At 36.3% G+C, this 13,853-nt stretch overlaps 1 protein-coding gene across 1 annotated transcript in view; it reads left to right on the forward strand.

Annotated features, from left to right (window-relative positions):
- LOC134789668 (neuroglian) overlaps nt 1-13,853 on the forward strand; it is a 52,808-nt gene that overhangs the window by 3,333 nt on the left and 35,622 nt on the right. The gene's annotated exons all lie outside the window — the stretch shown is intronic.

Consider the following 13,853-nt stretch of genomic DNA (forward strand, 5'->3'; position numbering starts at 1 on the left):
CTGGAGTGCTCAAAATGATCAATTACTAGTCATAAAAGGCGGTTATAATGTGTCCAGTCTTGTCCTTGAGATTATTTATACCTCATTGTGTAACAGAGGAACGCTTACGAAAAAATGTCATCCTATTCATGCACGCGATTATACTTTATATGTCAGCAAGAGACCGATTTATTGTTACTATATTTGGCCCGATACCTAATGTATTAATGGTATCGGAGTATTAAGGCATATATATTTTATCCACTATGCATGTAGGTATTTTATTACAAAATAACATCTAAATTGATACAAGATTTAAGGCACAGCCTAACATCTGATGCCAGCCTAATAACACTCGTATCCACGCTCCAAAACCCACAAAAAAATTAAAATGTGGTTTAATAGTCCTAGTTTGTTACCCTACTACATAGATACTATCAGACACTTACTTTTGCATAATAACATTAAATAATAGGTAGGTAGGTTTAGGTAGGTAGGTAGGTAGGTAGGATTAAGAATGTCCTATAATATGTATTTATTTATGTATGTATGTATTTATGTAATAGGTACTTATTTATAATAGAAGCGTTCAAAACTGAAACATTTGTTATGCACTTACATTCAATGTCCTTGAAGGCGCCGCCGGTTTTCAACAACACAAGTCTTATGCGAATAATAAAACTTAGGTAATCCTTCACCAAGACCGTGAACGAGGGACCGGTATTTTTTCGTACAAATTAACCGGTATTTCACGTTATCGCACTTTTCTTTGTAGTTTAAAAGTAGCTCAATCGAGTTTCACAACAATCATTAACTTAACAACAATGGAAAGAAGGAAGGAAGAAGTCAAATGTAGACTTGCTTTCGTTTTTAACAATATTTGCTGTTGAGAATACCCGCCTCGGTAAACTCCTATGGTGAACTGGTAGAGAATGTCATTTGGCATTAAGTGGATGAATGAAGTTTAAATAATTAAGTATTGTCGAATGTCTATACTTACGAAAGAAATGAATAGTTACCTACTAGTACGAGTTCCGTTCCGGCCGTAAGCTTTAACTTGCAATAAAACCTCAGTAAGTCAGTAACGACTTCGCACCAGTTATTTACTGTGGCAAGTTGTAGTGCCAAAATCGGTACATCACAGTCTGGCTTGGCGCCATTCATTCCTAACTGTAGTTCATTGACACAATTATTTAAACAATGAGCACATAAACTATGGTTAACTTAAGATGATGATTGCTTAATTCCGAATCTTGTAGCATCGCCCACAACGATAACTGGACCATTCTTATACCTTATTCCAAAGGCATAAGATCCACCGATGGTCAGTTTAGAGTTTCCCTGTTAGTACTGGACGAATGAAGTTATTAGCGTTAATCCATTGTAAACTTTATCTTCATACTCGTTAAGTCTAAAATTGCAATGTGTTCGCGAAGAGTGTGAGCGCTTAATTCAGAGACATTAGCTCATCCTGTGATCTTGGTATAATTTGTTATATGAGATAATAAATTAAAATGCAAATAAAACTTTAACTGCCAGAAATATGGTCTCAGGGTTGAGTGCTTGTATCCTGTAAGACTAACTGGTTGAAAGCTGGGTCCTATCTATAGTGACGTGTTCACCAAAACAATTTAATAATAATAGACGCACCTTTCATAGATCGATTGACACAAAAAAGATATTGGCAGTTCATTGCCCCGTTAAATACATGCAGCATTTAAGGCTGGAACATGCTGACCCAAAAAGAAACGTGAAGACATTCGTATCTCTGTTATACATCCAATTACGCATAGTCTTGATTGATGGTTCGCCTCATTCTAGGTTTGACGTTCCATTTCATATGCAATGATGCCTAAGATAGGTATGCTTACGCGAAATACGCGGCTGTTGTTCCATTTTTTTTGGCAATTAATCACTGAAAGTGAAGATTATTTGAATTGTTTACTTAAGATGCTTTTCGTGCAATGTCTCTCTATTTGTAGTGTTTTAGCAGCATAATTACGATTACGAAAGGTCCAGATCTAACAAGCTTTCGCTTTACAATTGTCACTCTTGAGCTCTCTTCATTGGATATTTAGAATAATATGGCGGTGATATACAGTTAATAAGTGTTGGTGAAAACGGGGTTAGGCGTAAAGTTTCAAAGGCGCCTGCAACCCGACACTCGCTCTATAATCTTGTTAACCAGCCCGCATGTCTGCCAGACGGATTTCTCAACCGACGTAACGTAGGAATGAATTCTCCGTATTCCTGAGAGTAGTGAGGACCCTTATAAGACAATGACGGGTTTAGCCTAGGTACCCTAGACGATACCACCTACAAAGAGGCACCCCCTTGTGTTTAATAAGGACTTAAAGATATATTAGTGGAATCCACCATGTTTGTTTATTAGGACTTGTTTTTGTATATTATGTATTTACATTTTTATATATATTATGCTTATATCGTCGCGTACGAGTTGTACCAATAGCAACACACTTAACTGCAGCATTGCTAGTAAGTGCAATGATAGACCATAAGAAAATGAGATATTGTACGCCAAGCAAAATTTTTTGCCTGATATTAGCAGTTGACCATGACTCTGCAAAGAGTATAACGTGAGGGAAGGAGACCATAGGATTTACAAATGTTCAGTGAACTGTGTCGAAAATGGTACCAAATTACCCGTATAAGATTTGCTCAAGACAAAGAGGATTTGAAGAAGAGAGTTACTGTCATGATAAATTATCTAGCTACAGTTCATTTACTGCCATCTTTCGACAGAAGATTAAACCTGTTTGAACGCCATTTGATTTTGATACTTATTCTTTAACTGATATGTGTTAACTTTTTAAATATTAATATTCACGCCATCTACTCGAGCATAGGCTGAAGGTTGTGGCGCCATCGCTCGAAAACATGGAACTATACCTTTGGCCTATAGTCGAGTAGATGGCGTGAATATTAATATTTATAAGTTAACACATATCACTGAAAGAATAAGGATCAAAGTCAAATGGCGTTCTAACAGTTTTATGTTCTGTCGAAAGATGGCAGTAAATTTACAGTGGCTACATAATTTACTTTGACAATCCGTCTCTATAGACTTTATTCTCTTTGCTCAAGATTTGTTCACATCGACAGTATCAACACAAGCTCAGTACTCGGCCCGTATACCCGAAATTCCGATTGTCCAAAAAGAAAAAGCTTTTTTGGAAAATGAACCTGTTTTCATAGGGTGTTCTCATAGTTGTTCCCAATGGAGACATTACAAAAACTCATCTGTTCTCACTTCATATACGCTGACTATCCCCCGATTCCAGTCAAATATTTGGGAGGGCCGAGCCGTATTTTTCACCACCCTCCCTGAAAAGAATTTATCGCACCGAAATAAGTTACAACAACGTAGCCTATCTCTGCAGGTGGACTGTAAGAATTGCACGACATCGCAACATTCTTAATTTAGTTTCTTGCCAATGTTACTACACTTTTTTCGTACTTACTCCAAACTTTTAACATTGTATATTATCTAACACCCTGCGCAGTGCGCACGGGGTGTAAGAAAAACGAAACGTCATAAAAAGTTGTAAAAGTTGTGGAATTCATCATAACTTTGACGCAAAAGCAGCTTTTTACTTTTTACTGATAATTCATTCATTGAACGTGAAAGCGAAGTTGAGGTTATTCAACCGCAACTGAAATGTATTTTTGGATTACGGTCGGCTTAACCACTATTTATCGCCTGTAGTAAAATAGTATAAAAATAAAACATCGCGAATAGTGAAACTTAAAATAGGAACGAACATCTCGCAAGCTGCAATTACAATTGACAACATCTCCGTTTTCCGTTCCAAAGGTCGTCTGAAAAACATCGCTTTTTTGTGTCCAGTGTTCTTTGAAAAGTTGTTGTGCAGTGAAGAGTATTGCCTATTGTATTGCAAACGTATAAAATATGAAACAGCAAAACTTACTCGCTCCGCTTTTATATTTTTAATAAAGAAAAAGAAAATGCAAAATAAATATAAGAGAACTCAATGTAAGTATCGAAAATTAAGCCTTTCCTACATCGATGCAAACAAGACATAGAGTTATTTATAGAACGTTGAATGCACCTTTAAAATTTGACTACCACAAAATTGATTGCGGCTCATTGAAGACGTGTGACTCGTGTGAGTGGGCGTGCAAGGCCGTCGTCTGACACCTTTACGTGTGTTGTATCTACCTGAATAATGAATAAGTATATGACATGACTTATCGGTAGTGCGAGTCCAACTTATCCATACCCGTATATCTTCTTAACTTTTAAATATTTAGTAGGTATGTGGAAAACTTAGATACGCACATTTACGGGTTACATGTTGTACATTTTCATGTTCTATATGTTATATTATTTTTATTGATGATGAGTTTTGCTAAAGCTTTCCTTATCGATTATTGTAATACATATTCCATGCTATGTATTCTCTTATTACCAGTGGTCGTACATTTTCCAGCATTTTTGGTGCAGCGGAGTGGTGTTAACGGAATTGGTATAAATAATTTCAACCCTAATCATTAATTAGCGTTAATTACGTTAATATTGACCATAATTTACCATTTCAGTTGAAATTATCTATACCAATTCCGTTAACACCACTCTGCTGCACCAAAAATGCTGGAAAATGTACGATCACTGCTAATTACTGATATATTTTATACGTACAGCGGAAAGACTTGCTTACGGCCAGTGGCTTATTAAACCAGCGGACCGTTTTAATACCCTGTCGCTTTAATTACTGTGACATATATTCGCTGCCGCCATAATTCTTGTAACTACGACAGAGTACTAGACATGCTGATATTGCAACTATGTAGTTGTAAGATGGAAACCAAGTAAAAGCCATGTGGGTCAAGTAGGTCCGAGCAAGTAACCGCGCGGGCATAAAAGGTCAATGGCATTGATATCATGCCCATAAAAATAACTATGACATAATGTCAACGATTAAACACATTTGAGTTTTTATGCGTATGTCCTTCGCGCTTGTTACAAGATCGTTAATAGTGGGAGTTGGAGATAATGTCCGTATTGATATGATATGTTCACTTGCTGAGGAAATATTACTAATGAAGTAATGACTATCAGTAAAAGCTTGTTCACCAAAATACGATGGCGTAGCACATACTTTTTCCGCAATGCTTTTTTGTGCATCATTATTATCATTAAATAGTTGGAGGGCCCCCTAATATTTAATAATGATTAATGACATTCTCTAATACGAAGCAATCGTAGGATGCCTTGGGAGTGGGACTGTGGGACTGGGACCCAAAGAGAATTCTAAAAGTAGGCTTTTCTATGATTTGTTTTTATTTGACGATACTGATTTAATAAGTTGTCTAGCGGAGCCGGCGAGAAGATGATGATGATGACAATACTGAACAGCTCGATCTATAGGTACTAAAAGTACTAATATAGGATAGCTGTATCGTTAATTGACAGGAAAATCTTATGATATGATATTAGCATTTTGCATTTTAACCGAAGACTGATTATTTGATTAATAATGGTAACCACAATAGATGGGTCGCCGCTAGTGTGGTATATAATTATTGCATAAATATTTATTTAAGAACAATAGCTATTTGTTATATTATATTATTAACCACACAATATCGTCATCATTTTATTTTTATTCAAAAGCGCACTATAATAAATTTGAGTCAGCGTAAACAAACAGAAACCACAAAGGCGATTCGCATTGACAACGGGGTACCCTCCAAACAAAGGTGCACCGAACAGAAATGCGTGTCAACAAAAGTTTCATTTAACTTTTGTTTACTTTAAAATCCCCGCGATTGCGGCAACGGACTGAAAACTCATCGCTTTCGTACCGTATATTTGATGCGCCTTTTTAGGGTTCCGTAGCCAAGTGGCAAAAAACGGAACCCTTATGGATTCGTCATGTCTGTCTGTCTGTCTGTCCGTCACAGCCACTTTTTTCCGAAACTATAAGAACTATACTGTTGAAACTTGGTAAGTAGATGTATTCTGTGAATCGCATTAAGATTTTCACACAAAAATAGAAAAAAAAACCATAAATTTCGGGGGTTCCCCATATACTGAAACTCAAATTTTTTTTTTCATCAAACCCATACGTGTGGTGTATCTATGGATAGGTCTTCAAAAATGATATTGAGGTTTGTAATCATTTTTTTCTAAACTGAATAGTTTGCGCGAAAGACACTTCCAAAGTGGTAAAATGTGTTCCCCCCCTGTAACTTATAAAATAAGAGAATGATAAAACTAAAAATCGGGCAAGTGCGAGTCGGACTCGCGCACGAAGGGTTCCGTACCATATAAAAAAAAATAAAAAAAAATAAAAAAAAACGGTCACCCATCCAAGTACTGACCACTCCCGACGTTGCTTAACTTTGGTCAAAAATCACGTTTGTTGTATGGGAGCCCCATTTAAATCTTTATTTTATTCTGTTTTTAGTATTTGTTGTTATAGCGGCAACAGAAATACATCATCTGTGAAAATTTCAACTGTCTAGCTATCACGGTTCGTGAGATACAGCCTGGTGACAGACAGACGGACGGACGGACGGACGGACGGATGGACGGACGGACGGACGGACGGACGGACGGACAGCGAAGTCTTAGTAATAGGGTCCCGTTTTACCCTTTGGGTACGGAACCCTAAAAAAAATATATGATGTACATTACCATGCAAACTTCCACCGAGAATTGGTTTTAACGAGATCTAGTAAGTAGTTTTTTTTTAATACGTCATAAATCGTAAACCGCAATTTTATTATGTAACTGGCCGCTTTTTTATAACAAGCCTGTTAAAAATATGTAGTCTTTTATACAGGACGGCTAAAAAATAACTGCATTCCCGTTGCAGGGAGGTTTTGGGATAATACTGAGCAACTTTTACTATGGGACCAACCCCGAACGCGATGGCACAATATGTACTGTAAATAAATATGACATGTTATTTCACCGTCACAGTGAAGCCATGGCGTGGCTTTGCGTACGTTACGGTGTCGAGTGTCGCCTCTCGACTGCACTTAGTTTTGCAAACAGCTCGGGTTAGCGAGATTGCGTCGAGATAACAAGTCGTTGACATACGAAAACCGGCCAAGTGCGAGTCGGGTCGGGACTTTCTCTATTACGTTTAACATTAGTATGAAATATGTTTTACGGAAAAGCAGGTGGTGTAGCTGTAGGTATGTACGATTGTACGACCACCGTCTATTGAAATGCAATTTTAAGGTTTTGTTATATTTTAATACGGATAAAAAGGTCCACAATTCTTAACTCCAACAACTCTTTTGGGACTGATAGATCGAAGTGCGCAATGCACATATGGCTCTTAATTAACACCCTGTCAGTCCACTGTTGGCCATCTGTCCTTACACTATTAACCCTTTCATACTACGGCTACTTCGATTAGATCCCAAACAGAATTTAGATTTTGAAGTTCTACATTCTACAGAATAAAACACATTCATATTTAATTATGAATGGAGTTCTCCATTGAAGCCATACAGGATTGTTTTATTATTCAAGTGGTAAAGTCAAGAGTCTTTAATTGCCCTACGCGTCGCGAGTGCTTCACAAACAGTGAATTCTATACTTCGTCTCATTATAATGACGAAAAAAAAAACTATATAATGAACTGTGAGAGTTTTTATTGTGGATCGTTATTTTTGTATATTTATTTAATTAGACCAAAATTGTTTTAGCAATAAATTATTTACAGTAGCGTGTGCTGTAACTTCGTATAGGTAAAATTATTTTATCTACATAGTAAGCGTGGTTTCTAATATTAAACTGAATAATGTAACCAATTATAGGTCCTATGTCAATGCAAATAGGATTATCAACTGTCATTCCACTTGATTAATTAGTATGCGTTCCTAAAAACTCCCCTCTGAAGTGCAACACAAAGCAAAACCACAGTAGATATCAAATACTATTTTAATTTAATTTATTCCATTGTTTGTAGATATCTAAACCCCATTTGTGACACACAATATAACAATAGCAAATATAGGCATTTACCACAAGCGTTGATCAAATACATATTGTAAAGTCCCTAAAGCTTAAACTATATTATTATTAACTTCGGACCCACCTAAAAGTAAGTAAGGAATAGTACATTACTACAGAGGCCGGGACGAAAGGGGTTGCCGGCCGAAGACGTATAGACGGATAGGTCTGAGCGCGGGCAACCCCATTTCCCGCCGAGGTATGTATAGTGCTTTTCTCAAACATGCAATGAAATACATAAAATAAAAAATCCACGAAACCCAAGTTTTATTTATAGAAAAAACTAAAAGTAAACTACACCCAAAATATAACCAACACGTACCTATATCATTATCACGCGTATGTTTTACACGAGTCGTGTATTTTTACTACCCGTATATTTTCATGTATCTTTGATTTTTTCGCCTTGTATCCGTCTGACTGTCGTTTTCGTCACATAAGTTTACATAGTCTTTCATGTTGACAGTGGCGTAGCTAGGGGGGGGGCGGCGGGGGCGGCCCGCCCCGGGTGTCACCCATTTGGGGGGTGACACCCGACCGTGAACATCAGTAGTGCCATCTATAAAAATTCGTAAAACTGTGGCAGATTGCACAACCGCCATTAAGGAAATAATATACAACATGCCCACGAGGAACCCGAGAGATTTTGACAGAATATTCCTGATCATATTTAAAGACTAAAATGTCCTATAAACTGTTTTGGAATTCGCCTAGTTTCATAGTCCAGTAGCGCCAGCATAGCAATGTACAAATTGCAGAACATTCCCAAAAAGCGGAAACGTTCTCGAGAATGTTCTCAGAACATGGAAATTATTGTTCCGCCATCTTGGATTTTTTCCAAAAAAACTTTTTTTTGACATAGGAATCTAGAGGCCTCTATCTCCCGCCATGCCAAATCTCAGCGCGCTCGCACCAAGTTGAAAAAAATTAAAAAAAAAGTCGGCCATTTTTTTTTAATGCAGTTTGTTTTGTCTCGGGGCCCTCTATGACATTTGGGCTGTAACCGCGAAAATCGAAGTTCGCAAATTGCGGGGATTCTTCTCTGTCACTCTAATTACGCCTTCATTGGAGTAAAAGAGAAAGATCCCCGCAATTTGCGAATTTCGATTTTCGCGGTAGCCGCTTTGGTCGAGCACCCCCCACCTATCACGCACCGTTTAAAAGTTGCCATACAAAATAAAAGTGGCCAGTTTTCCCGCAATTGTTGCATTTTTCCAAAAAAACAATTTTTGATAGGTGTTTAGGGGATCCCGAGATTCCGTGGCCAAAATTTCAGCGCGCTAGTGCAAAAAAAAAGTCAGCCATATTGAAAAAAACCACCTAGGTCTGACCGTTTGGCCGGGCCGTCATACATTTTTCTGACCGGAAGCGGTAGACCAAAAGTCGGAATTTTCTGGGGGTAAGGATACTACACCTAAACTATCGTGAATATTCATGGTATAAACTACGATAAATAAATAAATTCTCGTTCTCGAGAACATTCTTCGAAGTTACCGAGAAATTCTCATGTGGAAAGTTTCGCAACTTTGGAAAGTTTTTTTTAAATTATGTGATTATTTCTGTAAATGACAAAAAAAAGTTAAAATTATTTTTGGGTGACAGTTTTACAAATTATAGCATTTACATTTTATGTACAAAAAATCGAAAAACGAGAAATTCTCATGTGGAAAGTTTCGCAAATTTGGAAAGTTTTTTTTTAATTGTGATTATTTCTGTAATTGACAAAAAAAAGTAAAAATTATTTTTGGGTGTCAGTTTTACAAATTATAGCATTTACATTTTATGTACAAAAAATCGAAAAACAATTTTATTTTGGCGAAATTGACGTTAACTCTTTTAGTATTTTTTCCTTATTTTGGCCTCAGAAATGCATGGTTAAAATCTCTCGGGGTTCCTGGTATGTAACAATAATAATTATGTTGGTGCCTCGTAGGTTTTTTTATTCAGAAAGTTTTTTTTAATTATGTGATTATTTCTGTAATTGAGAAGCTATGTCACTATTTCTAATTGGGTGACTCTGGACTATTTGAAATTCATTGTGAAATGGGATTTTACAGAATCTCTTTGAAATCGCGCACTTGGCAAAAAAAGTTTTTAATTTTTTTTTAACGTAAATTATTTGTATATCTTTCACGGGACAATGATGACTCGGACTTTTGGGAGGCGTGCGCGGAGCCCAGGCCAACATGTAGACCCTTATGACACTTATGAAATGTGGGTTACACCGAGCGGATGCTGTCCTTGCCCGTGTCATAGAACGCGCGCAGAGGCAACACCCGCCAGGGTGTGGACTATTGAGAGTTCATGGAATCTAAAATGAAAGCGATGGAGTAAATTGTGAGCTATGGAATATTAAACGTAATTTTATAATTGTAAAATATTAAACATATTTTACAATTTTGATTGAATTTTGGGGTGACACCCACAATTTCCGCCCCGGGTGCCACCCATGCTAGCTACGCCACTGCATGTTGATATCATGTTTCACATACATCGTTGCTTTATGCATGGAGTAAATAAGTATAATTTCCACAGTGTTGACGAATTTGTAGTTACATTCATTTAAAATATGCCACAAAACTGTTTCTAATAAACTGTAAGCCATTTTTCTTAGTTTCTCAAATAATAAAATTGCCATAAGCAACCATATACATACTTCGTCTTTGACTTGGCGGCAGAGGCAGCAAGTTATTAAAATCAATTCTGCTTACGCTGCCAATTCCAACACCTACGATTACAATTAATATTAATTTCATTATTTCGTCGGAACTCATATTAAAGTCAAAAAATCAACAACGCACCATAAATCCAATAAAACAGAATGAATATTTTTCAACTTTACCTCCATAACAATTCAAAAAATATAACTACGCGTGTTTGAGTAGACCTTTTTACCGCTAACGTTTTTTAGATTAAATATTTTAAATGTTTTTATTTGTGTAGTTAAATTTATAATTTAAAATTATAAAATTATAGAATGTATTATTTATTAAGTTCATGTTGATTTTATACAAATAAAACTGCAAATTATAGCAAACATTGTTTTTTTTTATAGGCGTAGTGGCAGAGTGTCATTACGAACCATAAAGCAAATACTGCCTCTAGTTTTTTTTATGGATGAATGCCACGATGCTGTGTCACAAATATCTGTGAAATGAAAATTAAAAAAGAGGACTTTGCCGGCCTAGGCCTGCAAGATGTGTATGAAATTCCATTAACGACCTTTTGTCCTAGCCGCACCTGGAACGTCATACTTCGCAGCCCATTATAAGGAACAAAACATCAATATTTCATTGCATGTTTGAGAAAATATCCTTTATTGCAATACAAAAACCGAAATACAAGCTTAAGACTAGGTAACAACAGTTCAAATGAGGTACTTAATAATTATAATTATTTTGGTTTTACTGATGATTTCGTTATAGATGAGTCAACTCAGGCAGTCATCTGGTCATCTCACTTGGACTGGATCTAAATGATGTCACCTATTGAAGTTGCCTTCCGTTTGCCTGTTGATATGTCGGCAGCAATAATAGCTGTATTGATTACCATAAATATGCGTTTTTTATCTCTCGTATGATTCATTGATACTGGGATTCAATACTACTACGGGATCGGTTTCTGCACTAGGCTTTTATTTCTGATCCGAGTTTGGCAAAATACATGTAATGTACTTAGGTACTGTATATTTTCGCACAATAGCTGAGCTAAATTTAGGCATAAGTCCGCCATTTGTACCTTCATGTATTGTGCAATAAAGATTAAAATAAATAAATAAATTTCAAGGTTGGTGGTCCTTAGATTTAGTTTTTTGTGCCAGAAACATGTATAGAATCAAAATGTAATCAATGATATCATTGACAAGTCAAACTTAATTTCGCTAAATGACTTATTGTTACTAATGGAACTTATTAAGTTATTAAATTGTAAGACCACATCTGCCACAAACAGATAAATGTTTAAAAGGAAAATTTAAACTCGGAATCATACACTGAAATAATTTTATTATATGTATTTTCATAATATGCATAGGTATATACAATTTTCACTTTAGAAAAGTTTATTTTAGAAAATCATAAGTTTGAGCAGGAAAGCGGACCCTAGCGCTAGGCCGGGAAAACGCTAGGTTGAAGAAGATAGATTTTCTTTTTTTTATAATTACCACGGAAATAATGTTCTTCATCTAATGTACCTAAAACTATTCTCGTTAGACCGCATTAGCTCTAAGAATATTACATTATTCAATACACGAAACAGGAGTTATTAGCTAAGCCCCCTGCGTGCCGTATATTTATAGCGTGACCTATTCACTCGCACTGGATATTTGTAGGTCGTTCAGGAGGAAGGACTCTAGTCCTCTGGCTCGTGTTCGACTTAAAGCAGGCCACTGACGAGCCTTCCAAATGGATGCCGTTACAATGGATTCATCCAAATGGACGGCATCCTAATATTAAACATTGTACGTTTTTGACATTCACGGACCGATTTTGGATTGCAGCCACGCTATTTGGACTGTTGGAACGCTCGTCAATGGCCACCTTAACTTGCAGCTTGGAACTATGCCATCGTCATTTCTGCGTGAGGATCAACAAAATGCAAAGTCGGATAAGAATTGGTTTGAAAGTCAACAAATTAGCCACAAAACTTTGCATCCTTTTAGTTTACATTATTACTAAACCTCGGTAAGGTGCAAATACATATAAGAAATTATGTTTAAAACAGCTTAGCCCAATACTCATCATCATCGTAACGGTGTGCCTATATGAGTACTTAGCTCAATTCTCTCATCAATCAATACATAGGTACCTTTTCGTGGACAATTGATTATCAATCTTCCATGATAATATATATTGGTTAAGCAAATGGTAGGTAATGTAGGTATGCCTTATTAAGTATAAGTACAACCATTGTTTTTCGACGTACCTATTTAATTAAAGCAGAAACATTAATGGAATATAAAAAAAACTCAATTACATCGCCCTGATTCGTCAGACAAAGTTTAATTAAGTAATATAATATGTACTTTAATGATTTTTTTTTAAAGCTTTGTTAATTAAACCCGTAAACATTTAATAATAAAAGAATTTCTGTAGGTACCTAATTAACTTTTATCTTTAAGCTAATAACCTGGAGCTTTGTATATGTTTACGACGAATTCTGGTGTTAACCTAAATCTCCAGGTTTGTTGATAACCTGTTGCTTGTTTTTCTTATTTTATCTCCTGTTGCAATAAAATGATTATAGGCTTCTGAACTTTAATTAAGTTGCAAATACTCATTAAGAATAAGAATATATTTATTTGAAGGAATCTTGTTTACAAATTGTTTACGTATCCTGTGGCCCCACACTAGGCAAGCCTGTAACGTGGCAGCCGACTTCGCAGTTCGTAGGCTAAGGTTAAGAAAAACTAAAAGTAATCTAATAGGTGGTTAATGAAATTATGAAATTCAAATAAAGAAAAAGGAGTGAGAAAGTGTGCGTGTGCGTGCAGTAGGTATCCTATCCATTCAGTATGGTCCTAAGATATGAGATTAAAACGAGTAATAACTTAAATATCGTCAGGTGACAAGCAAAAGTCATCATATACAAAAAAAAATTTAAACAAAAATCGACCTTCTTATAGTACTAATATGGTTCACTATGGCTATGAACTTGTGGTGGTAATTAGTGAGTTTTGATTGTCACCTGACGATATGTATGTTATGAAATATGTAGTTAGGAGTCTACACTCGTCCGTTCTGTTATACCAGTCTCCTGTGTCCCAACCCAACCCAGGTATAACGGCCTGGTAAAGTGAGCCGCACTGTCCGCACTATACCTGATCACTAAGACGCTCCCTAGCGAAGGTCGTAGTCTCCCG

This window comes from Cydia splendana, chromosome 4 (assembly GCF_910591565.1).
Source record: "Cydia splendana chromosome 4, ilCydSple1.2, whole genome shotgun sequence".
Classification (NCBI taxonomy): Eukaryota; Metazoa; Arthropoda; class Insecta; order Lepidoptera; family Tortricidae; genus Cydia; species Cydia splendana.